Consider the following 23,336-nt stretch of genomic DNA (forward strand, 5'->3'; position numbering starts at 1 on the left):
TACCTCAGTGGGTCGACACAGACCCTGACACAGATACTGAGTCTAGTGTCGACGGTGACGAGACAAACGTAATGTCCAGTAGGGCCACACGTTACATGATCACGGCAATGAAAGAGGCATTGAACCTTTCTGACACTACAAGTACCACAAAGAAGGGTATTATGTGGGGTGTGAAAACTACCAATAGTTTTTCCTGAGTCAGAGGAAATAAATGAGGTGTGTGATAAAGCGTGGGTTTCCCCCGATAAAAAACAGCTAATTTCTAATAAATTATTAGCATTATATCCCTTCCCGCCAGAGGTTAGGGCACGTTGGGAAACACCCCCTAGGGTAGATAAGGCGCTCACACGCTTATCAAAACAAGTGGCGTTACCGTCTCCTGATACGGCCACTCTCAAGGAACCAGCTGATAGAAGGCTGGAAAATATCTTAAAAGGTATATACACACATACCGGTGTTATACTGCGACCAGCGATCGCCTCAGCCTGGATGTGCAGCGCTGGAGTGGCTTGGTCGGATTCCCTGACTGAGAATATTGATACCCTGGATAGGGACAATATTTTGTTAACTATAGAACATTTAAAGGATGCATTGCTATATATGCGTGATGCACAGAGGGATATTTGCACCCTGGCATCAAGAGTAAGTGCTATGTCCATCTCTGCCAGAAGAGCGTTATGGACGCGACAGTGGTCAGGGGATGCGGATTCCAAACGGCACATGGAAGTATTGCCGTATAAAGGGGAGGAGTTATTTGGGGCTGGTCTATCGGTGGCCACGGCAACGGCTGGGAAATCCACCTTTTTACCCCAGGTCACTTCACATCAGCAGAAAAAGACACCGTCTTTTCAAACTCAGTCCTTTCGTTCCCATAAATGCAAGCGAGCAAAAGGCCACTCCTTTCTGCCCCGGGGCAGAGGAAGAGGAAAAAGACTGCACCGTGCAGCCGCTTCCCAGGAGCAGAAGCCCTCCCCTGCTTCTGCCAAGTCTTCAGCATGACGCTGGGGCTTTACAAGCAGACTCAGATATGGTGGGGGCCCGTCTCAAGAATTTCAACGCGCAGTGGGCTCACTCGCAAGTGGATCCCTGGATTCTACAGGTAGTATCGCAAGGGTACAAACTGGAATTCGAGGCGTTTCCCCCTCGGCGGTTCCTGAAGTCTGCTTTACCAAAGTCTCCCTCCGACAGGGAGGCAGTTTTGGAAGCCATTCACAAGCTGTATTCCCAGCAGGTGATAATCAAGGTACCCCTCCTGCAACAGGGAAAGGGGTATTATTCCACGCTGTTTGTGGTACCGAAGCCGGACGGCTCGGTGAGACCAATTTTAAATCTGAAATCCTTGAACACTTACATAAAAAGGTTCAAATTCAAGATGGAGTCACTCAGAGCAGTGATAGCGAACCTGGAAGAAGGGGACTATATGGTGTCTCTGGACATCAAAGATGCTTATCTCCACGTCCCAATATACCCTTCTCACCAAGGGTACCTCAGGTTTGTAGTACAAAACTGTCGTCATCAGTTTCAGACGCTGCCGTTTGGATTGTCCACGGCACCTCGGGTCTTTACCAAGGTAATGGCCGAAATGATGATTCTTCTACGAAGAAAAGGCATTTTAATTATCCCTTACTTGGACGATCTCCTGATAAGGGCAAGATCCAGGGAACAGTTAGAAGTCGGAGTAGCACTATCTCAGGTAGTGTTACGTCAGCACGGGTGGATTCTAAATATTCCAAAATCGCAGCTGATTCCAACGACACGTCTACTGTTCCTAGGAATGATTCTGGACACAGTCCAGAAGAAGGTGTTTCTCCCGGAGGAGAAGGCCAGGGAGTTATCCGAGCTAGTCAGGAACCTCCTAAAACCAGGCCAGGTCTCAGTGCATCAGTGCACGAGGGTCCTGGGAAAAATGGTGGCTTCTTACGAAGCGACTCCATTCGGAAGATTCCATGCAAGAACATTTCAGTGGGATCTACTGGACAAATGGTCCGGATCGCATCTGCAGATGCATCAGCGGATAACCCTGTCGCCAAGGACAAGGGTGTCTCTCCTGTGGTGGCTGCAGAGTGCTCATCTACTAGAGGGCCGCAGATTTGGCATTCAGGATTGGATCCTGGTAACCACGGATGCCAGCCTGAGAGGCTGGGGAGCAGTCACACAGGTAAGGAATTTCCAGGGCTTGTGGTCAAGCATGGAAACATCTCTTCATATAAACATTCTGGAACTAAGGGCCATTTACAATGCCCCAAGTCAAGCAAAACCTCTGCTTCAGGGTCAGGCGGTGTTGATCCAATCGGACAACATCACGTCAGTCGCCCACGTAAACAGACAGGGCGGCACGAGAAGCAGGAGGGCAATGGCAGAAGCTGCAAGGATTCTTCGCTGGGCGGAAAATCATGTGATAGCACTGTCAGCAGTGTTCATTCCGGGAGTGGACAACTGGGAAGCAGACTTCCTCAGCAGACACGACCTTCACCCGGGAGAGTGGGGACTTCACCCAGAAGTCTTCCACCTGATTGTAAACCGTTGGGAAAAACCAAAGGTGGACATGATGGCGTCACGTCTAAACAAAAAACTGGACAGATATTGCGCCAGGTCAAGGGACCCTCAGGCAATAGCAGTGGACGCTCTGGTAACGCCGTGGGTGTACCAGTCAGTGTATGTGTTCCCTCCTCTGCCTCTCATACCAAAAGTACTGAGAATCATAAGAAGGAGAAGAGTAAGAACTATACTCGTGGTTCCGGATTGGCCAAGAAGGACTTGGTACCCGGAACTTCAAGAGATGCTCACGGACGAACCGTGGCCTCTACCTCTAAGAAAGGACCTGCTACTGCAGGGGCCTTGTCTGTTCCAAGACTTACCGCGGCTGCGTTTGACGGCATGGCGGTTGAACGCCGGATCCTGAGGGAAAAAGGCATTCCAGAAGAAGTCATCCCTACTCTGGTCAAAGCCAGGAAGAGGAATTTCAACTGGGTCGTTTCCTTCATTTCCTGCAAACAGGACTGTCTATGGGCCTAAAATTAGGGTCCATTAAGGTTCAAATTTCGGCCCTGTCGATTTTCTTCCAGAAAGAACTGGCTTCAGTACCTGAAGTTCAGACATTTGTAAAAGGGGTGCTGCACATACAGCCTCCTTTTGTGCCTCCAGTGGCACCTTGGGATCTCAATGTGGTGTTGAGTTTTCTAAAGTCACATTGGTTTGAACCACTTTCTACTGTGGACTTAAAATATCTCACATGGAAGGTGTCGATGCTGTTAGCCTTGGCTTCAGCCAGGCGTGTGTCAGAATTGGCGGCTTTATCATATAAAAGCCCTTACTTAATTTTTCATTCTGACAGGGCGGAATTGAGGACTCGTCCTCAATTTCTACCTAAGGTGGTTTCTGCATTTCACATGAACCAACCTATTGTGGTACCTGCGGCTACCAGGGACTTAGAGGACTCTAAGTTGCTTGACGTTGTCAGGGCCTTGAAAATATATGTTTCCAGGACGGCTGGAGTCAGAAAATCTGACTCGCTGTTTATCCTGTATGCACCCAACAAGCTGGGTGCTCCTGCTTCAAAGCAGACGATTGCTCGTTGGATTTGTAGTACAATTCAGCTTGCACATTCTGTGGCAGGATTGCCACAGCCAAAATCAGTAAAAGCCCATTCCACAAGGAAAGTGGGCTCATCTTGGGCGGCTGCCCGAGGGGTCTCGGCTTTACAACTTTGCCGAGCAGCTACTTGGTCAGGGGCAAACACGTTTGCTAAATTCTACAAATTTGATACCCTGGCTGAGGAGGACCTGGAGTTCTCTCATTCGGTGCTGCAGAGTCATCCGCACTCTCCCGCCCGTTTGGGAGCTTTGGTATAATCCCCATGGTCCTTACGGAGTCCCAGCATCCACTAGGATGTCAGAGAAAATAAGATTTTACTTACCGATAAATCTATTTCTCGTAGTCCGTAGTGGATGATGGGCGCCCATCCCTAGTGCGGATTGTCTGCAATACTTGTATATAGTTATTGTTACAAAAATTCGGGTTATTATTGTTGTGAGCCATCTTTTCAGAGGCTCCTTTGCGTTTATCATACTGTTAACTGGGTTCAGATCACGAGTTGTACGGTGTGATTGGTGTGGCTGGTATGAGTCTTACCCGGGATTCAATATCCTTCCTTATTATGTACGCTCGTCCGGGCACAGTATCCTAACTGAGGCTTGGAGGAGGGTCATAGGGGGAGGAGCCAGTGCACACCACCTGATCCTTAAGCTTTTATTTTGTGCCCTGTCTCCTGCGGAGCCGCTATTCCCCATGGTCCTTACGGAGTCCCAGCATCCACTACGGACTACGAGAAATAGATTTATCGGTAAGTAAAATCTTATTTTTACCCCAGGTCACCTCCCAGCAGAAAAAGCCGCAGGCTTTTCAGCCGCAGTCCTTTCGTTCCTATAAGAACAAACGAGCAAAAGGACATTCCTATTTGCCCCGAGGCAAAGGAAAGGGTAAGAGACTGCAACAAGCAGCTCCTTCCCAGGAGCAGAAGCCCTCCCCGGCTTCTACAAAGGCGTCAGAATGACGCTGGGACCTTACAAGCAGACTCAGGGGCGGTGGGGGGTCGCCTCAAACATTTCAGCGCACAGTGGGCTCACTCGCAGGTGGACCCCTGGATCCTGCAGGTAGTATCTCAGGGTTACAGGTTGGAATTCGAGAAGTCCCCTCCTCGCCGTTTCCTAAAGTCTGCTTTGCCAACGTCTCCCTCCGACAGGGCGACGGTATTGGAGGCCATTCACAAGCTGTATTCTCAGCAGGTGATAGTCAAGGTACCCCTCCTACACCAAGGGTACCTCAGGTTAGTGGTCCAAAACTGTCATTATCAGTTTCAGACGCTGCCGTTTGGATTGTCCACGGCACCCCGGGTCTTTACCAAGGTAATGGCCGAAATGATGATCCTTCTTCGAAGAGAAGGCGTCTTAATTATCCCTTACTTGGACGATCTCCTGATAAGGGCAAGATCCAGAGAACAGCTGGAGGTCGGAGTAGCACTAACCCAAGTAGTGCTCCAACAACACGGGTGGATTCTGAATTTTCCAAAATCCCAACTGATCCCGACGACACGTCTGTTGTTCCTAGGGATGATTCTGGACACTGTTCAGAAAAAGGTATTTCTTCCGGAGGAGAAAGCCAGGGAGTTATCCGATCTAGTCAGGAACCTCCTAAAACCAGGAAAAGTATCTGTGCATCAATGCACAAGAGTCCTGGGAAAAATGGTAGCTTCTTACGAAGCGATTCCATTCGGCAGATTCCATGTACGAACTTTTCAGTGGGATCTGCCGGACAAATGGTCCGGATCGCATCTGCAGATGCATCAGCGGATAAAATTGTCCACAAGGACAAGAGTGTCTCTGCTATGGTGGTTGCAGAGTGCTCATCTGTTAGAGTGCCGCAGATTCGGCATACAGAACTGGGTCCTAGTGACCACGGATGCCAGCCTGAGAGGCTGGGGAGCGGTCACACAGGGAAGAAACTTCCAGGGCGTGTGGTCAAACCTGGAGACGTCTCTTCACATAAATATACTGGAGCTAAGAGCAATCTACAATGCTCTAAGCCTGGCAAAACCTCTGCTTCAGGGTCAGCCGGTGTTGATTCAGTCGGACAACATCACGGCAGTCGCCCACGTAAACAGACAGGGCGGCACAAGAAGCAGGAGGGCAATGGCAGAAGCTGCAAGGATTCTCCGCTGGGCAGAAAATCATGTGTTAGCACTGTCAGCTGTGTTCATCCCGGGAGTGGACAACTGGGAAGCAGACTTCCTCAGCAGACACGATCTGCACCCGGGAGAGTGGGGACTTCATCCAGAAGTCTTCCACATGATTGTGGTCCATTGGGAAAGACCAATGGTGGACATGATGGCGTCCCGCCTCAACAAAAAACTGGACAGGTATTGCGCCAGGTCAAGAGACCCTCAGGCAATAGCTGTAGACGCTCTGGTAACACCATGGGTGTTCCAGTCAGTGTATGTGTTTCCTCCTCTGCCTCTCATACCAAAAGTACTGAGAATTATACGGCAAAGGGGAGTAAGAACGATACTCGTGGCTCCGGATTGGCCAAGAAGAACTTGGTACCCGGAACTTCAGGAGATGCTCACGGAAGATCCGTGGCCTCTACCTCTAAGACGGGACCTGCTTCAGCAGGGACCGTGTCTATTCCAAGACTTACCGCGGCTGCGTTTGACGGCATGGCGGTTGAACGCCGAATCCTAAGGGAAAAAAGGCATTCCGGAAGAAGTCATCCCTACCCTGGTCAAAGCCAGGAAGGAGGTGACTGCACAACATTATCACCGCATTTGGAGAAAATATGTTGCGTGGTGTGAGGCCAGGAAGGCCCCGACGGAGGAATTTCAACTGGGTCGATTCCTACATTTCCTGCAAACAGGATTGTCTATGGGCCTCAAATTAGGGTCCATTAAGGTTCAAATTTCGGCCCTGTCGATTTTCTTCCAGAAAGAATTGGCTTCAGTTCCTGAAGTCCAGACTTTTGTAAAAGGAGTACTACATATACAGCCCCCGGTTGTGCCCCCAGTGGCACTGTGGGATCTTAATGTAGTTTTGGATTTTCTCAAATCCCATTGGTTTGAGCCACTCAAATCGGTGGATTTGAAATATCTTACATGGAAAGTAACCATGCTACTGGCCCTGGCTTCAGCCAGGAGAGTGTCAGAATTGGCGGCTTTATCGTATAAAAGCCCATATCTGATTTTCCATTCGGACAGGGCAGAACTGCGGACGCGTCCTCACTTTCTGCCTAAGGTGGTTTCAGCGTTTCACCTGAACCAGCCTATTGTGGTGCCTGCGGCTACTAGCGATTTGGAGGATTCCAAGTTGCTGGACGTTGTCAGAGCATTGAAAATATATATTTCAAGGACGGCTGGAGTCAGAAAATCTGACTCGCTGTTTATACTGTATGCACCCAACAAGCTGGGTGCTCCTGCTTCTAAGCAGACGATTGCTCGTTGGATTTGTAGCACAATTCAACTTGCACATTCTGTGGCAGTCCTGCCACAGCCTAAATCTGTCAAGGCCCATTCCACAAGGAAGGTGGGCTAATCTTGGGCGGCTGCCCGAGGGGTCTCGGCATTACAACTCTGCCGAGCAGCTACGTGGTCAGGGGAGAACACGTTTGTAAAATTCTACAAATTTGATACCCTGGCTAAGGAGGACCTGGAGTTCTCTCATTCGGTGCTGCAGAGTCATCCGCACTCTCCCGCCCGTTTGGGAGCTTTGGTATAATCCCCATGGTCCTGACGGAGTCCCAGCATCCACTAGGACGTCAGAGAAAATAAGATTTTACTTACCGATAAATCTATTTCTCGTAGTCCGTAGTGGATGCTGGGCGCCCATCCCAAGTGCGGATTGTCTGCAATACTTGTACATAGTTATTGTTACAAAAAAATCGGGTTGTTATTGTTGTGAGCAGTCTGTTCAGAGGCTCCTACGTTTGTCATACTGTTAACTGGGTTCAGATCATAAGTTGTACGGTGTGGCTGGTATGAGTCTTACCCGGGATTCAAAATCCTTCCTTATTGTGTACGCTCGTCCGGGCACAGTATCCTAACTGAGGCTTGGAGGAGGGTCATAGGGGGAGGAGCCAGTACACACCACCTAGTGGTCAAACTTTTAAATTTTGTGCCCTGTCTCCTGCGGAGCCGCTATTCCCCATGGTTCTGACGGAGTCCCAGCATCCACTACGGACTACGAGAAATTTATCGGTAAGTAAAATCTTATTTTTACCCCAAGTCACATCTCAGCAGAAAAAGACACCGTCTTTTCAGCCTCAGTCCTTTCGTCCCCATAAGGGCAAGCAGGCAAAAGGCCACAGTGTTCGCAAATACGCGCTATAGCGCATATTTTACCCGGTAATGGACAGTGGGGACTTGAAAAAAAAAAATGCTGGGTCCCACAGGACGCGCTCTGACCAATCAGCAGCGCTGTCCTGTGTCAGTCAGTTTCACTTACCAATAGCAGAGGAAGAGGAGGAGACCATGGAGAGCGTGATCTCCCGCCCTCCCCTCACACTCTGCTCCGCACGGGACACGGAACATCCAGCCTGCTGTGTAGCTGGGGGCTGTCCCCTCCAGCCAGGCCATGAGACCGGTGACGTTCCTGGGGAAAGCCACAGTGCTGCATCGGTTTTCAGACTGTGTGTACGGAAGAAGTTGTTTCCAGGGTAAGATTCCAGCGGTAGGTGGCAGGAGGCTGGGGGCACTGGCGCACGCAGAGGAAGGGAACGGGGGGTTTTCTGAGTACCTAACCCCCGCAAAGCCGATCTATGCTGCTGCCGCACCTATGGTTATTTTCTTTAGATGAAGCTGCAGCGCCTCCCTAGGGTCTCGTGGCAGAGGTTCCGGTAACCTGCTGCAGCGCAAATAGAGTAGCTCCTTACAGCGCAGCGGCTGACTGACTGCACTTACCTCCTCAGCTCTGCTCCATACACAAGGTGATATTTGTGTGCGTGTGTGTGTGCGCGGGGGGGGGGTTGCTTGCCTGCTTGCTCAGCACAGTACATAAAAAATCATTAAATTACTTGGGTACCATTTCATGGGGGGAGCGGGGGTTGCCTATATACATCTATATGTGGGCAAGTAATGCTATACTTTACTTGCAGTGCTCTCACTTTTGTTTTTCACTTAATATACATAAGCACCAGTGTATGGTACAGTCTTAAATCTGGCACTCAAGTTGCCCGTGTGTAGGCTACAATGAGCTACTGCAATAAAGAGATTGTGGTAGCTGCGTGGGTGAATATCAGGGGAACCATTGCATCCCCCATAAAAACCTATGGGGGATGCGGCTGTGGGTGGCATTGAAGAGAGCGCAGCAGGTATCGGAGATACCTGCTACAATCCCTCCTTCATACATTGCAGGGACCCATAGTATTTGCGGTTATGTCCCTGAAAACACCAGTTTTGGGAACATAGCCGCAAATACTGTTTGATAAATGGGCTATTATACGTCTTGAAAAAATCTCATTAAAGAGCTGAGACGTTGACCAACGCAGGAGGTTGAGAATTTATTGATAGACCGGAGTGCCGCCATCTTTGTGTACCGATTAATATATGCGTTGTGTGTGTATGTTCTCTCTCTCTCTCTCTCTCTCTATACACAGCATACCTCTATGTCTGTGTGCATGTGTGTCCCATTTCTAAGGACCCCCCCCCCCCCACCCATACACCCCCTCCTGGGGGGAATACAGTATAAGGCAGATATGAGCAGGAACAGTACAGTCTGGCTGGAAAGAGTAGGTTGACAGCTTCTGCAGGACCAGGACCACCTCTTTATCCCCTCTACAATGCTGTCCTCCTTCCCCTCTAACCTGCTGCTCTATTCTAATCTGATCCCTCCTATTCCTTCCCCTCCACCCTGTCACCTGCAATCTTAATTTGCTCCCCCTACTTTCGCTCAACCCTGCCTGAGCCCTCGTTCTACCCTTTTGGAGCTCCATGGGACAGAGTAGCTGGGAATTTATCTGGTGGGATGATACTAATGTTAATGTGTTGTGTACTGTAGTGATTTATTGAAGCGTATAGGGTAGGGAGGGGGATATAGTGTAGTGATGTAGGTCGGCATATGGTGTAATGTAGTGTAGTCGTGATGTAGTGCAGTGTATAGGGTAATGTAGTGTAGTGCAGAGTATAGGGGTATGTAGTGCAGAAATGTTGTGGAGTAATGTAATGCAGGTATAGGGGGATGTGATGTATTGCAGCAAAGTAGTGTAGCGTATATATATGGGGACTTAAGTGCAGTAATGTATGTAGGGAGAAATGTAGCACAGCGACGTTGTGTTGTGGGGAACATGTTCCTGTGAATGCAGCATATCAGTTAGGCAATGGATATATTTGGGGCACATTAGGGGAATGTGGGATAAACACCTCTGTGGAGTGAGCAAAGCCACGGTACTCAGTGCAGCATATTTTTTGCACCTGGCCCACTAATCGCCAGTTCCACCGCTGTGTATACTGTATGTCGCTATAGATTGGGATGTTTGAGGGCATGTGGGGAAGTGATCTAATGCCAGGTCATATGGAGAGGCTGAGGTGTATTAAAAGGGCATGTAGAGAGGTCTGATGGCCATTTAGCAGATTTAATAACAAATAATGATGGGACCCAAATAAAATAAAGTGGGACCCCAAATTTTATAAATTATGGGTCCCTGGGACCCACATAATTTTTGTCCCTGCGCGATCACTGGGCCAGTCATATCTGCCCAGGGATAGAGGAAAGGGAAGAAGACTGCAGCAGGCAGCCCATTCCCAGGAACAGAAGCCCTCCACCGCTTTTGCCAAGTCCTCAGCATGACGCTGGGGCCGTACAAGCGGACTCAGGTGCGGTGGGGGGTCGTCTCAAGAGTTTCAGCGCGCAGTGGGCTCACTCGCAAGTGGACCCCTGGATCCTACAAGTAGTATCCCAGGGGTACAGATTGGAAATTCGAGACGTCTCCCCCTCGCAGGTTCCTGAAGTCTGCTTTACCAACGTCTCCCTCCGACAGGGAGGCAGTATTGGAAGCAATTCACAAGCTGTATTCCCAGCAGGTGATAATCAAAGTACCCCTCCTACAACAAGGAAAGGGGTATTATTCCACACTATATTGTGGTACTGAAGCCAGACGGCTCGGTGAGACCTATTCTAAATCTGAAATATTTGAACACTTACATACAAAGGTTCAAATCAAGATGGAGTCACTCAGAGCAGTGATAGCGAACCAGGAAGAAGGGGACTATATGGTGTCCCTGGACATCAAGGATGCTTACCTCCATGTCCCAATTTGCCCTTCTCACCAAGGGTACCTCAGGTTCGTGGTACAAAACTGTCACTATCAGTTTCAGACGCTGCCGTTTGGATTGTCCACGGCACCCCGGGTCTCTTTTTTTTTTTTTTTAAATAGAGTAATTTTTATTCACCACAAAAGTTAAAGATACAGACATTTCAGGATACATTTCTGGTCATATTGGATAATCACATTATTCAGTCATTCATATCAGCTTTATGGTATTATACATGCATGAATACTATTCCCCACATCACCATTTCCGTGCGGCCTTCACGCAATATGCATATTGTATGTAGTCTGTATCCAAGTTATGATTCACATACTTAACATTTTTTAGATTTTCTCCCCCCACCTTATGTGTAATTACCCCGTCTATTGAGCCGTATATAGCCCACAACCCCACTACCCCCAAACTAACCCTCTAAACAAACTCAAGCCTAGTCAACCTGATGTGTGCGTGGTGTGGTGCGACAGCTAACCACCTAAGCAACTGCGTTAGGAGAGGTAAAGGGTTCGGCCCAACGCCCCGGGGCCCAAACAGCGCTTCTGCATCAATGGCCAGTGCCCGCTACATTTGAAGGGCAAGGGAGGAGTATGTGGAAGTGATCCAAGGAGACCAAATCTTCTCGTATCTGGTAAGGGCATTATATTTCATATATACATATCGTTCTTTTAATAGGGTATCATTGATCAAACTTTTAAGAGCAGGTATTGTGGGAGGGCTGGGGGCCATCCATGTCCGCGCGATGCACACTTTTGCAAGTGCGCATACGCTGCGGGCATACATGCTTTCCCATCTGGACCCAGAACTCGAGTCACCCACCCCCAGAATGCAAAATCTCGGAGTCAGCATTCCCCTCTGTGTTCCTGTGTGTTCCAAAATCGACCTGACCCCAGCCCAGAACACCTGTAGCGACGGGCATTCCCATATGAGGTGCCAGAATGTGCCTCCGGCAGCCCTGCACTTGGGACAAACATCAACATTATCAGACCTGAATCTGGCCAGCCTGCTCGGTGTCATGTATGACCTATGCAGAATGAAAAACTGAATCTGCTGAAACCGTAGCGATTTGGTGACCTGACTCGGATTGCCCAAAGCACCCTCCCAGTCTTCCCCGTCTATGGGACCCAAGTCACGCTCCCAGTTCGCCCGAAGATTCGAGAGCGGGTCTGCGTGTATTGTTTGGAGGAGGTATGAGTAAGTGAAGGAGATCACCTTGACTCGACCCAAAGATTGTAGGAATGTTTTGATGGGAAATGGGAGGAGCGCCGGGGGGGAGTCTCCAAATTGCGCCTGCAAGGCGTGCCTGAGCTGTAAAAATCTGTAGAAGTGAGAGTTCGGAAGTCCAAACTCCTCCTTTAATTGTTGAAATGATTTCAATGAACCGCCACTATATAATTGGGACAGTGAGTCTATCGAATACGGAGCCCATACCTCCCCGCCCTCTAGGGACCTCAGCTCATTAAGCATTGTGGAGTGCCATAGGGGGGTGTCAGGGTCCATGCCTTCATACCCGAGCAGGCCCCTCAGTGCTAGCCATATTCTCATCGCCTGAAAGACAATAGGAGGTAAAGATCTGGAAGGGTTTTCCCCCACCAAGACCTGTGCCGGGGAAAGGTCTGGGTAGTAGCACTGAAGGAACGCCCGTTCCAGCCCAGCCCCCCCCCCCTCCCGAAGCCACATACTGATATGTGATAGCTGAGCAGCATAGTAATATAGTTGGAAGTGAGGCAAGGCCAGACCGCCGTCCCTTTTCTGTCTGGTGAGGGTGGTTAATTTAATTCTAGCTCTTTTATTGGCCCATACAAAGGAGGACAGGACGCTATTTAATTTCCTGAAGAAGGCTGGAAAAATGAATACAGGGGACTGTAGTAGAACATACAATAGTTTAGGCAGGACTACCATTTTAATAAGGCCGACCCTGCCCGTCATTGTCAGTGGTAACTTACCCCAGGCTCTAGATTTGCGCACTACTGTTTGTACTAGGGGGTCGAGGTTTAAGGGCACAAAGTCTGATGGGTCGTTTGTAATTAGAATTCCGAGGTACTTGAACTGAACTGTCCAGCACAGTGGCAGAGATATTTTCGGAACCTGAGGGAGGGAGCCTATAATGGGCATAATAAATGATTTAGTCCAATTTATGCGGAGACCCGAATACCCACCGAATGTCTCGATGACCCGCAGCACAGTGGGCATCTCTACTGCGTAGTCTTGAAGGAATAGCAACAGGTCATCCGCATAAAGGGCTATCTTGTCAGTACAGGGGCCGGTACCTATTCCCTCGATGTCCGGGTGCGATCTGATCAGGCAAGCGAGTGGCTCTATGGCTATGGCAAACAGAGCAGGAGAGAGGGGGCATCCTTGTCTGGTGCCCCGTGTCAAAGGGAAGGAGGAGGAGATGTAGCCGTTCACCAAGACCCTGGCGCGTGGATTCTGGTATAGCAATTTAATCCACTGAATAAAGTTTGGGCCGAAGCCCATGCTCCTCATGACTCCCCACAGGTAAGGCCATTCAACGCTGTCGAATGCCTTGGCTGCATCCAGCGAGACTACAGCCGCGTCCGAGGGGAAGTCGCGGGGGGCCTGCAAAATGGTGTATAGCCTGCGCAAGTTAATGGATGTGGATTTCCCAGGCATGAAGCCGGTTTGATCCGGATGAATTATGGATTCAATTACTAGGTTGAGACGGACCGCGAGAATTTTCGCCAGGATCTTGGCGTCAGTGGGGATGAGGGAGATCGGCCTGTAGGAGTCCAACAACATGGGGTCCTTACCAGGCTTTGGAAGCATTATAAGGATCGCCTCGGACATCGAGGGAGGAAGGCTGTCAGTGACACTCATTTTAACGTACGTGTCAAGCAGCTGGGGACCAAAGAATTCTATATACTGTTTATATAGTTCCGTGGGAATACCGTCACTACCCGGGGATTTACCTCTAGGAGACACCTCCACCGCCGACACCACCTCTTCCAGGGTCAGAGGTGCGTCCAGTGCGTCCCTGGCCTCATGGGAGAGTTTAGAAAGGGGAATGTTTATCAGGTACAGGTCTATTTCCTCCGTGGAGCATGTCAGTCTACTGTCGTAAATTTCTCTGAAGTAGCCGAGGAACATCTGAGCGATGTCGGGGGTGGCATCCACCGTGAAGCCGCCTGGGTCGAGCATTTGCGCTATCGTGGTCCCAGGTCTATCATAGTGCACTAAGTGGGCCATCAGGCTACCTGGTCTGTCCGCCTGCATATATATGTTAGTAGCCCTAAACAAAAGGGAACGTGCATTTATATCTGAAAGGTGGGCCAGCCAGGCCTCCTGAGCCACAAGCCAGCGGGCCTTCAGCTCAGGAGTACCCTCTGTCAGGTAACGCATCTCCAGATCCCTACACTCAGTCTCAAGCTGTCTTTCCGTCGCCCTTCTAGCCACCTTGCAGGCTGCAATTTTGCCGATCATTGTACCTCGTAAATATGCCTTGAACGCGTCCCATACAACCGGGGCCCGGGCCGATCCCACGTTATCTGCAAAAAATCCCTCCCATGTGGACACCAACTCCGGGCATTCGCCCAGCTGGGCCAGCCAGGAAGGGTGTAGCCGCCAGTATGACTGTCCCCTCTGACATTCCCCATTTATTGAGAGCACCAGGGGCGAGTGATCTGACACCCCCCGTGCCTCGTAACGGACATCCGTCACGCCAGGCAAAAGCCCAGGCGAGACCAGGGCCAGGTCGATCCTAGAAAAAGAGCCATGTGTACCCGAATAACAGGAGTATTGCCTGAGGCCAGGATTCCGAATTCTCCAGACGTCTACCCACTGCATACCGTCTAGAAATTCTGCGAATCTAGATCCCGATGAGGCTAAACCGCCCCCCGTCCCCCGATCCCGGGGCGCCCTCCATCTGTCTAAGGAGGCATCCAACACAGCGTTGAAGTCCCCCAAGCAGACGACAGGGGTGTGTGGGGAGGAGGCAACAAACAGGGCGGCCTTTTGCAGGACATCGTATGAAAAAGGGGGGGGAACATACACAGACAACAGGAAAAAATTACGTGAGAATAATTTACATTCTAAGAACACGTATCTACCATGCGGATCTGTATTTACCCTAATCATCTCAAACTGTACAGTCCTCTTTATCATTACCGACACCCCTCGGGAATATGAGGAGTGCGAGGAATGATATGCCCAGCCCACCCAAGGCCTACGGAGCGACAACAGCCTATTTCCCTCTAAATGAGTTTCGCTTAAACAGATTATATCCGGGCCATATTTCTTGATCATCTTAAACACTAAGGATCGCTTTACTTTGTTGTTAATGCCCCGGACATTCCACGACAAGATTTTTAAGGGAGGCATGTCAGCCAAGTCATCTGCTGGAGCACATCACTCCTATCTACCACCCGACCCCCCGGCTCCTCACTCGCGCGGTCGCGCCGTCCACCGGCCCCGGACCTCAAGCCAAACCCCTGAGAACAGTGCAACCCCGCCACACCCTCCGAATGACTTATATGTAGGCTTCTTAAATTCAAAACATAAAACAGAAAAACTACTGGGGGGCCAACAGCAGCCCCCCAGCATCCCCCCTCCCCGTATACCTCCCCGAACTGTGGCATACCTAGTTCCCTAACCGAACTCTAGCCCTGGAGAACCCAAAGCCTACGGCAACACTGTACTAGGCGTACAGATCAAACAACCCCAATATTTAAACCCTTATACGTTTATACGTTTATAACACTTCTCAGTAAAGTCCAGAACTGCTAAACAAGAGGAAGCTCCCCGGACTTATACTTGCGAGTTGAAGGCCCATAAAGGAAGGCGACCCGATGTCAGTCTGGAGCCAGCTGGCGTGCCCCCGGAGCATATCTGTCCAACCATGACGCCGCTTCCCTGGGCGAGCTGAAGAATTTAGTCTCCCCGTCCGCCACCACTCGCAATCTGGAGGGAAACCGCATTGAGTATGATATATTCAGGTCACGAAGGCGTCGCTTTATGGGGAGAAACTGTGCTCGGTCTTTTTGGACGTCCGCTGCAAAGTCCGGAAATGCCGACACCCGGACTCCATTCCTCATCAGGGGACCCTTCACACGTCCCAGGCGCAGGACGGAGTCCCGGTCCTTGTAGTGCAGGAATTTTGCTATAAAAGTTCGTGGTGGGGCACCTGGTGGTAAAGGCCGGAAGGGCACGCGGTGAGCCCGCTCCACTGCAAACTGAGATGTAAAGGATTCAGCACCGTATGCCTCTTTTAACCAGGATTCCAGAAAATCCTCGGGGTGTGTCCCTTCTTCTTTTTCAGGGAGGCCAACGAACCTCACGTTGTTTCTGCGGAGTCTGCCCTCCATGTCCAGGAGTTTGGCTTGTATCGTTGTGACTTGCTGTGTAACTGCGGACACCGATTGTTGCAGAGGGCCGCTGAGGTCTTCCAGGTTGGAGACCCTTGTCTCAGTTTCGCCCACCCTCTCCCGTACTCGTTGGACGTCCTGTCGTAGCAGTGATAAATCGCACTGCACCTTCTCCATCTTGTCTGATAGGCGTTGCTCGCTGGCCGCTATGGCCTCCAGGACCTGCTGGATGGAGGGTGCAGACGGCTGCGTGTTCGCCCCCGAGTCGGCCCCAGCCGATGGATCCATTCTGGCAGGGGGGGAAGGCTTAGGAGATGACTGCGTCGACTGCGTCGACTGAGATGTAGGCTGTCGGGCGAACTTCTCCAGTTTAGCCGCGGCCGCGCTCTGGCCGCCCCTCACCATCTTGTGGGGGTCCAGCAGTAATAAGAGCCCCGTTATTCAGTATCAAAAGTATAACCGTGGATGGTAAATGCAGTAACAGCAGCACGCCAGTCACTGGGATGGCCAGATGTTGTAATGAAGGGAGAAGGGGGACCTGGGGGGTCCAATGGTATAAATAAATGTGTCCAGTGTGTGGTATGCCAGCAGCATAAGCAGTAGGAGACAGGGCAGCTGGGACAGTGTCCAGTCCTCCAGCCCAGTGCAGCCTTCACCCACACTGCACCTTGCTGTATTCTGTGCCTCAGGGAGCTGCAGTTAAAATGGCCGCCCAGCACAGAGATCTCCCCCTCCTTCCCTCTCTGTACCAGCCTTCAGGGTGTCAGGTTGTCTTCTATATGTGGCCCTGGGGGTACAGGAGTGGGGTACCTCTCCTCTCCTGTGCCGCTGGTCGTCGCGTCCGCCTCGGGCGCTCGATCGTGTGCGCGCGCGCACGCGCCCGGCGGAGCTTCAAAATCGAGGCCGGGGACTGAGCTGCGGCCTAGGCCCGGAGTCCGGGCGGCCGCTGACGCGGGCCGGGAGCGCTCGTACACACGCTCCACAGCCTCCCCAGCACCGTCAAGCAGGAGATCAGTCCAGAGGAGAGCAGGATCGGGGCCCCAGGATTGTTTCAGGATTAATTATCCAGGGAGCTCCTCGATCCTGCTGCCTAGTCCTCTGCCGCCGTGGTCACCCTAGGCACCCCGGGTCTTTACCAAGGTAATGGCCGAAATGATGATTCTTCTTCAAAGAAAAGGCGTCTTAATTATCCCTTACTTGGACGATCTCCTGATAAGGGCAAGGTCCAGAGAACAGTTGGAGGTCGGAGTAGCACTATCTCAAGTAGTTCTACGACAGCACGGGTGGATTCTAAATATTCCAAAATCGCAGCTGTCTCCGACGACACGTCTGCTGTTCCTATGGATGATTCTGGACACAGTCCAGAAAAAGGTGTTTCTCCCGGAGGAGAAAGCCAGGGAGTTATCCGAGCTAGTCAGGAACCTCCTAAAACCAGGAAAAGTGTCAGTGCATCATTGCACAAGGGTCCTGGGAAAAATGGTGGCTTCTTACGAAGCGATTCCATTCGGCAGATTTCACGCAAGAACTTTTCAGTGGGATCTGCTGGAAAAATGGTCCGGATTGCATCTTCAGATGCATCAGCGGATAACCCTGTCTCCAAGGACAAGGGTGTCTCTTCTGTGGTGGCTGCAGAGTGCTCATCTACTAAAGGGCCACAGATTCGGCATTCAGGACTGGGTCCTGGTGACCACGGATGCCAGCCTGAAAGGCTGGGGAGCAGTCACACAAGGAAAAAATTTCCAGGGAGTGTGATCAAGTCTGGAGACGTCTCTCCACATAAATATACTGGAGCTAAGAGCAATTTACAATGCTCTAAGCTTAGCAAGACCTCTGCTTCAAGGTCAGCCGGTATTGATCCAGTGGGACAACATCACGGCAGTCGCCCACGTAAACAGACAGGGCGGCACAAGAAGCAGGAGGGCAATGGCAGAAACTGCAAGGATTCTTCGCTGGGCGGAAAATCATGTGATAGCACTGTCAGCAGTGTTCATTCCGGGAGTGGACAACTGGGAAGCAGACTTCCTCAGCACGACCTCCACCCGGGAGAGTGGGGACTTCATCGGGAAGTCTTCCACATGATTGTGAACCGTTGGGAAAGACCAAAGGTGGACATGATGGCGTCCCGCCTGAACAAAAAACTGGACAGGTATTGCGCCAGGTCAAGAGACCCTCAGGCAATAGCTGTGGACGTTCTGGTAACACCGTGGGTGTACCAGTCGGTGTATGTGTTCCCTCCTCTGCTTCTCATACCTAAGGTACTGAGAATTATAAGACGTAGAGGAGTAAGAACTATACTCGTGGCTCCGGATTGGCCAAGAAGGACTTGGTACCCGGAACTTCAAGAGATGCTCACAGAGGACTCATGGCCTCTGCCGCTAAGAAGGGACTTGCTTCAGCAAGTACCATGTCTGTTCCAACACTTACCGCGGCTGCGTTTGACGGCATGGCGGTTGAACGCCGGATCCTAAGGGAAAAAGGCATTCCGGAAGAGGTCATTCCTACCCTGGTCAAAGCCAGGAAGGAGGTGACCGCACAACATTATCACCACATGTGGCGAAAATATGTTGCGTGGTGTGAGGCCAGGAAGGCCCCACGAAGAAATTTCAACTCGGTCGATTCCTGCATTTCTTGCAAACAGGAGTGTCTATGGGCCTCAAATTGGGGTCCATTAAGGTTCAAATTTCGGCCCTGTCGATTTTCTTCCAGAAAGAATTGGCTTCAGTTCCTGAAGTCCAGAAGTTTGTCAAGGGAGTACTGCATATACAACCCCCTTTTGTGCCTCCAGTGGCACTGTGGGATCTCAACGTAGTTCTGGGATTCCTCAAATCACATTGGTTTAAACCGCTCAAATCTGTGGATTTGAAATATCTCACATGGAAAGTGACCATGATGTTGGCCCTGGCCTCGGCCAGGCGAGTGTCAGAATTGGCGGCTTTGTCTCACAAAAGCCCATATCTGATTATCCATTCGGACAGGGCAGAGCTGCGGACTCGTCCCCAGTTTCTCCCTAAGGTGGTGTCAGCGTTTCACCTGAACCAGCTTATTGTGGTACCTGCGGCTACTAGGGACTTGGAGGACTCCAAGTTGCTAGATGTTGTCAGGGCCCTGAAAATATAGGTTTCCAGGACGGCTGGAGTCAGGAAAACTGACTTGCTGTTATCCTGTATGCACCCAACAAACTGGGTGCTCTTGCTTCTAAGCAGACGATTGCTAGTTGGATGTGTAGTACAATTCAGCTTGCACATTCTGTGGCAGGCCTGCCACAGCCAAAATATGTAAATGCCCATTCCACAAGGAAGGTGGGCTCATCTTGGGCGGCTGCCCGAGGGGTCTCGGCTTTACAACTTTGCCGAGCTGCTACTTGGTCAGGGGCTCACCCTGGCTGAGGAGGACCTGGAGTTCTCTCACTCGGTGCTGCAGAGTCATCCGCACTCTCCCGCCCGTTTGGGAGCTTTGGTATAATCCCCATGGTCCTGACGGAGTCCCCAGCATCCACTTAGGACGTCAGAGAAAATAAGAATTTACTTACCGATAATTCTATTTCTCGTAGTCCGTAGTGGATGCTGGGCGCCCATCCCAAGTGCAGATTGTCTGCAATACTTGTACATAGTTATTGTTACAAAAATCGGGTTATTATTGTTGTGAGCCATCTTTTCAGAGGCTCCTCTGTTATCATGCTGTTAACTGGGTTCAGATCACAGGTTGTACAGTGTGATTGGTGTGGCTGGTATGAGTCTTACCCGGGATTCAAAATCCATCCTTATTGTGTACGCTCGTCCGGGCACAGTATCCTAACTGAGGCTTGGAGGAGGGTCATAGGGGGAGGAGCCAGTGCACACCACCTGATCCTAAAGCTTTTACTTTTGTGCCCTGTCTCCTGCGGAGCCGCTATTCCCCATGGTCCTGACGGAGTCCCCAGCATCCACTACGGACTACGAGAAATAGAATTATCGGTAAGTAAATTCTTATTTCTCCTTCATCCACTAGGGGCCACTGGAGCGTAGTTACAATGGGGATATAGTAGGCAGTAATTGGGAGCTGGCACTTTAAAATTCTCAACCTGTGGCTAGCTCCTCCCCTACTATCTCCCCTCCAAGCCAGTCTTAGTATGTGCCCGATGTGAGCTGGTTCACTTGGGTTTAGCTGAAGAAATTTTTCTTTTTTCTTTATTATTTTATTTTTCTTTCTTACAGACTGGCAGCTCTGCCACTGCCAGTCTGCACCGTGGGAGCTGCCGGCGGGGTCCCATCGCAGCTGCGTGCGGCTAGGGATGGGCCCCGGCTGAGGGAGACACTGAGCTCTCCTGAGTCGGCGGACACCGCTGCGTGCGGCGCGTGTCGCGGCCACTCCATCCAGCAGAAGATTCCGGCAGCATGGCAGCGGTGAGTATCAAAAATGGCCGGACACCGCTGCGTGCGGCTCGTGTCGGGGCCACTCCATCAGAAGATGAGTACAAAAGGGACCGGACACCGCTGCGTGCGGCGTGTGTCGGAGCCTCGGGGTCGAGTTGGAGTACGCCTAAAGTGTGGTGAGTACAAACATCCCCCCTTGTCACTGATGTATGTTTTATCATGTGTTTGAAGTGCTTGCTTCGGCAGCACTAAATTGGAACGATATAGAGAAGTTTAGCAAAGCCCCTGCGCAGCATGAGCCCTGTGCAAGGATGACATGCAAATTCTTGAAGCGTTCCATATAATCCTGACCAGAATTAAACAGTTTCAGTTTTCAACATAGGTATGGTCCCCTATACTCCAGTCATAGAAGGCTGGAGTGCATCAAAGGCGCTTAATAATTTGAACTTGGCGCCATTATATGGGGGGCGGAGCTTCAGCCCGCTCTGTAAGCGGGCTCAGCGCTCTTCACTACCCGGCTGCAGAAGGCAGCCGGGGGATACACAGTGAGAATAGAAGCTGTATGCCAGAGTCTAAGGAGCATACTTAGCACATTATTATTTGCAAAAGTGAGTCATTATTGCTCACACAGCTAGGCTCCAGACTCTGGCACACAAGGTCACATGGGACTCGGTGCATGAAACGCTCCCCGGCCACAGCTTACAAGCGGCCGGGGAGATACAGGGCGCTTCCCGCTTATGGTAGAGCAGGTTTAAATTTGGCGCCGAAGCGGAGGGGGCGGAGCTAACTCCCGCTCTGTTCGGCGGGCTAAGCGCACTCCGTCCCCCGGCCGCTACAGGACACGCCGCTGCACTGTCACACCGCTCCCCGGCCGCTGCAAGCTCCCTTCCCTCTCCGGGCTGTTCAGGGAGGATAAAGGTAGGATGTGGGGGTGAAGGCTATTCCCGCTTTGCTCAGCGGGCTCCCGGCGGCGGATCGCAGCGTTCACTGCCTCTAGACACAAATCCTGTCTCAGGGGGGGTTTTTAAATTTTCTGTGCAGGGAGTTGCTGACATTCCTCCCTGCAGGAGAGTCCTCTGACAGGCATTTCATACAGGAGCCTGCTCTATTACAGGAGCTGGGGCTCATCTCATAATGATTCAAAAATGTGCACAATTTATTTACCATACATATACTACAGTATTTATCTACCCTAATGGGTTCACATACAGGGTTGGATTCACTGTGGGTGTGTATATATATATATATATATATATAGATGTGTATGTATGAATATATATATATATATAGATGTGTGGAGGTATGTATATAGATATATGCATACAATGCCGTATATAGGGCAGTGCGGATGGTGTGGTGGTTGGCGTTGCTGCCTTGCGGCATGGAGGGCGTGGGTCTGGTTCCTACCAGTGCCCTACTTTTGTGTAGTTTGTACAGAGGTGTCCACATACATCTTTAAGATAAAACAAACCACTTCCGCAATGTTTTCTAATAACAAAATACCTCCTTGCCACATAACAATTTCCCCCATCTTTTCTCACAGTCTGGTCACCATTTTGAAAAGCCAGCGGAACCTCCGAGAAACATCTGGTGCACCTAAATTTAGCGGTACACTACATACAGTGTGGTCTTCCCTTTATTATTCCTTGGCTAGTTACTAATGCTATTTGTAATTTGGGGAATGCGTGTAAGGCATCAGACAAATAGCGCTGCGGCTCAGTACGCTAGTAGCGGGTATCTGTACAGGGGGACCAGGGTTTGAAAATAAAGAAACTTTAAGGGGAGCCCCTATAGCCTAGGGCTAAGACTCCTGTCCCACAGCGCAGCGCTACTGGTTCAGGTCTCCGCTGCTCCAGAAAGTTTATTTGATGTCGGTCACTATATATTATAGTGCAGACTTTACATATGGCTGTGTTTCTTTAACCCACCTTTTCTCCTCTCACCTGGGATAGTTAAAGAATTCCCTCTTAGGTGTGAAGTATGCGGTGGAGCCATCTGCAGAGCCCTCCACGCGCCTGCAGGACACTCCTGTTGAACAGCTCAGATTATACAGGTAATGTCACTATTAACCAGAGATCTTGTACGTCATTTCACCTCTCCAGGTTTCTAAAGGAACCTTGCTAACCTTCCAGGTTACAATACTAATGATGTCTGTTTTCTGTGGAGTCTGAACCAGTGTCTCAGAATATCCAGGTGCATTATACAGCAGTTCGTCTGGTACTGCAGGTAAAGGAGGCGGACACGTCAAGTCCATCAGGGTTCGACGCCAATGACGAAATGACAGCGACTGGCCCAGTCTCGGATGAGCTGGGCAGGCTCCGGTAGGCGGCCGTCAGACACCCGAACACACAAAATCAGGTATCAAACAATGTTTGTTTTCCCTACCCTCTTCCCACAGTCGTCAGGAGATGGTATCAGAACCTTTCTAGGATATACCCCTCGATGTACCGCCGGTCCAACAAGCTGCCGTTTTCCTGAGCAACCTTGTTCAGGGACCCATCGAAGACATATACGGCAGCATGTTTCTACCTTGTCCGGAACAGGTAGGTTGTGGAACAATTGTCCTCTAGGTTACAGGATGTTTCACATCAGGATCAATTGATACTTTGGTACAGGTCCGAATCACGATTCTGCTCTATGATCTTTGAAGGTCACCACGTCTGCAGACTCGGACCCTGCATTTTCGCTTGGGCTGTCTTAAACCGTCGACCTCTGGGGCTGCGACTGTGACAGGTGAACATGTAATCCTACGGGGCAGATGGTTCAGGGGAAGGAACTTTCTGCAGGATTTCTTGAACCATTGGAGGTAAGTCCACTTTGCTTTCTCCTAATACTGCCCCAGCTCCAAGACAGACCGTT

At 50.6% G+C, this 23,336-nt stretch overlaps 1 protein-coding gene and 1 pseudogene across 3 annotated transcripts in view; both read left to right on the forward strand.

Annotated features, from left to right (window-relative positions):
• MCM4 (minichromosome maintenance complex component 4) overlaps positions 1-23,336 on the forward strand; it is a 162,990-nt gene that overhangs the window by 19,072 nt on the left and 120,582 nt on the right. The window lies entirely within an intron of this gene.
• On the forward strand, positions 20,708-20,823 carry LOC134931348 (U6 spliceosomal RNA; annotated as a pseudogene).

Source organism: Pseudophryne corroboree, chromosome 5 (genome assembly GCF_028390025.1).
Source record: "Pseudophryne corroboree isolate aPseCor3 chromosome 5, aPseCor3.hap2, whole genome shotgun sequence".
Classification (NCBI taxonomy): domain Eukaryota; kingdom Metazoa; phylum Chordata; class Amphibia; order Anura; family Myobatrachidae; genus Pseudophryne; species Pseudophryne corroboree.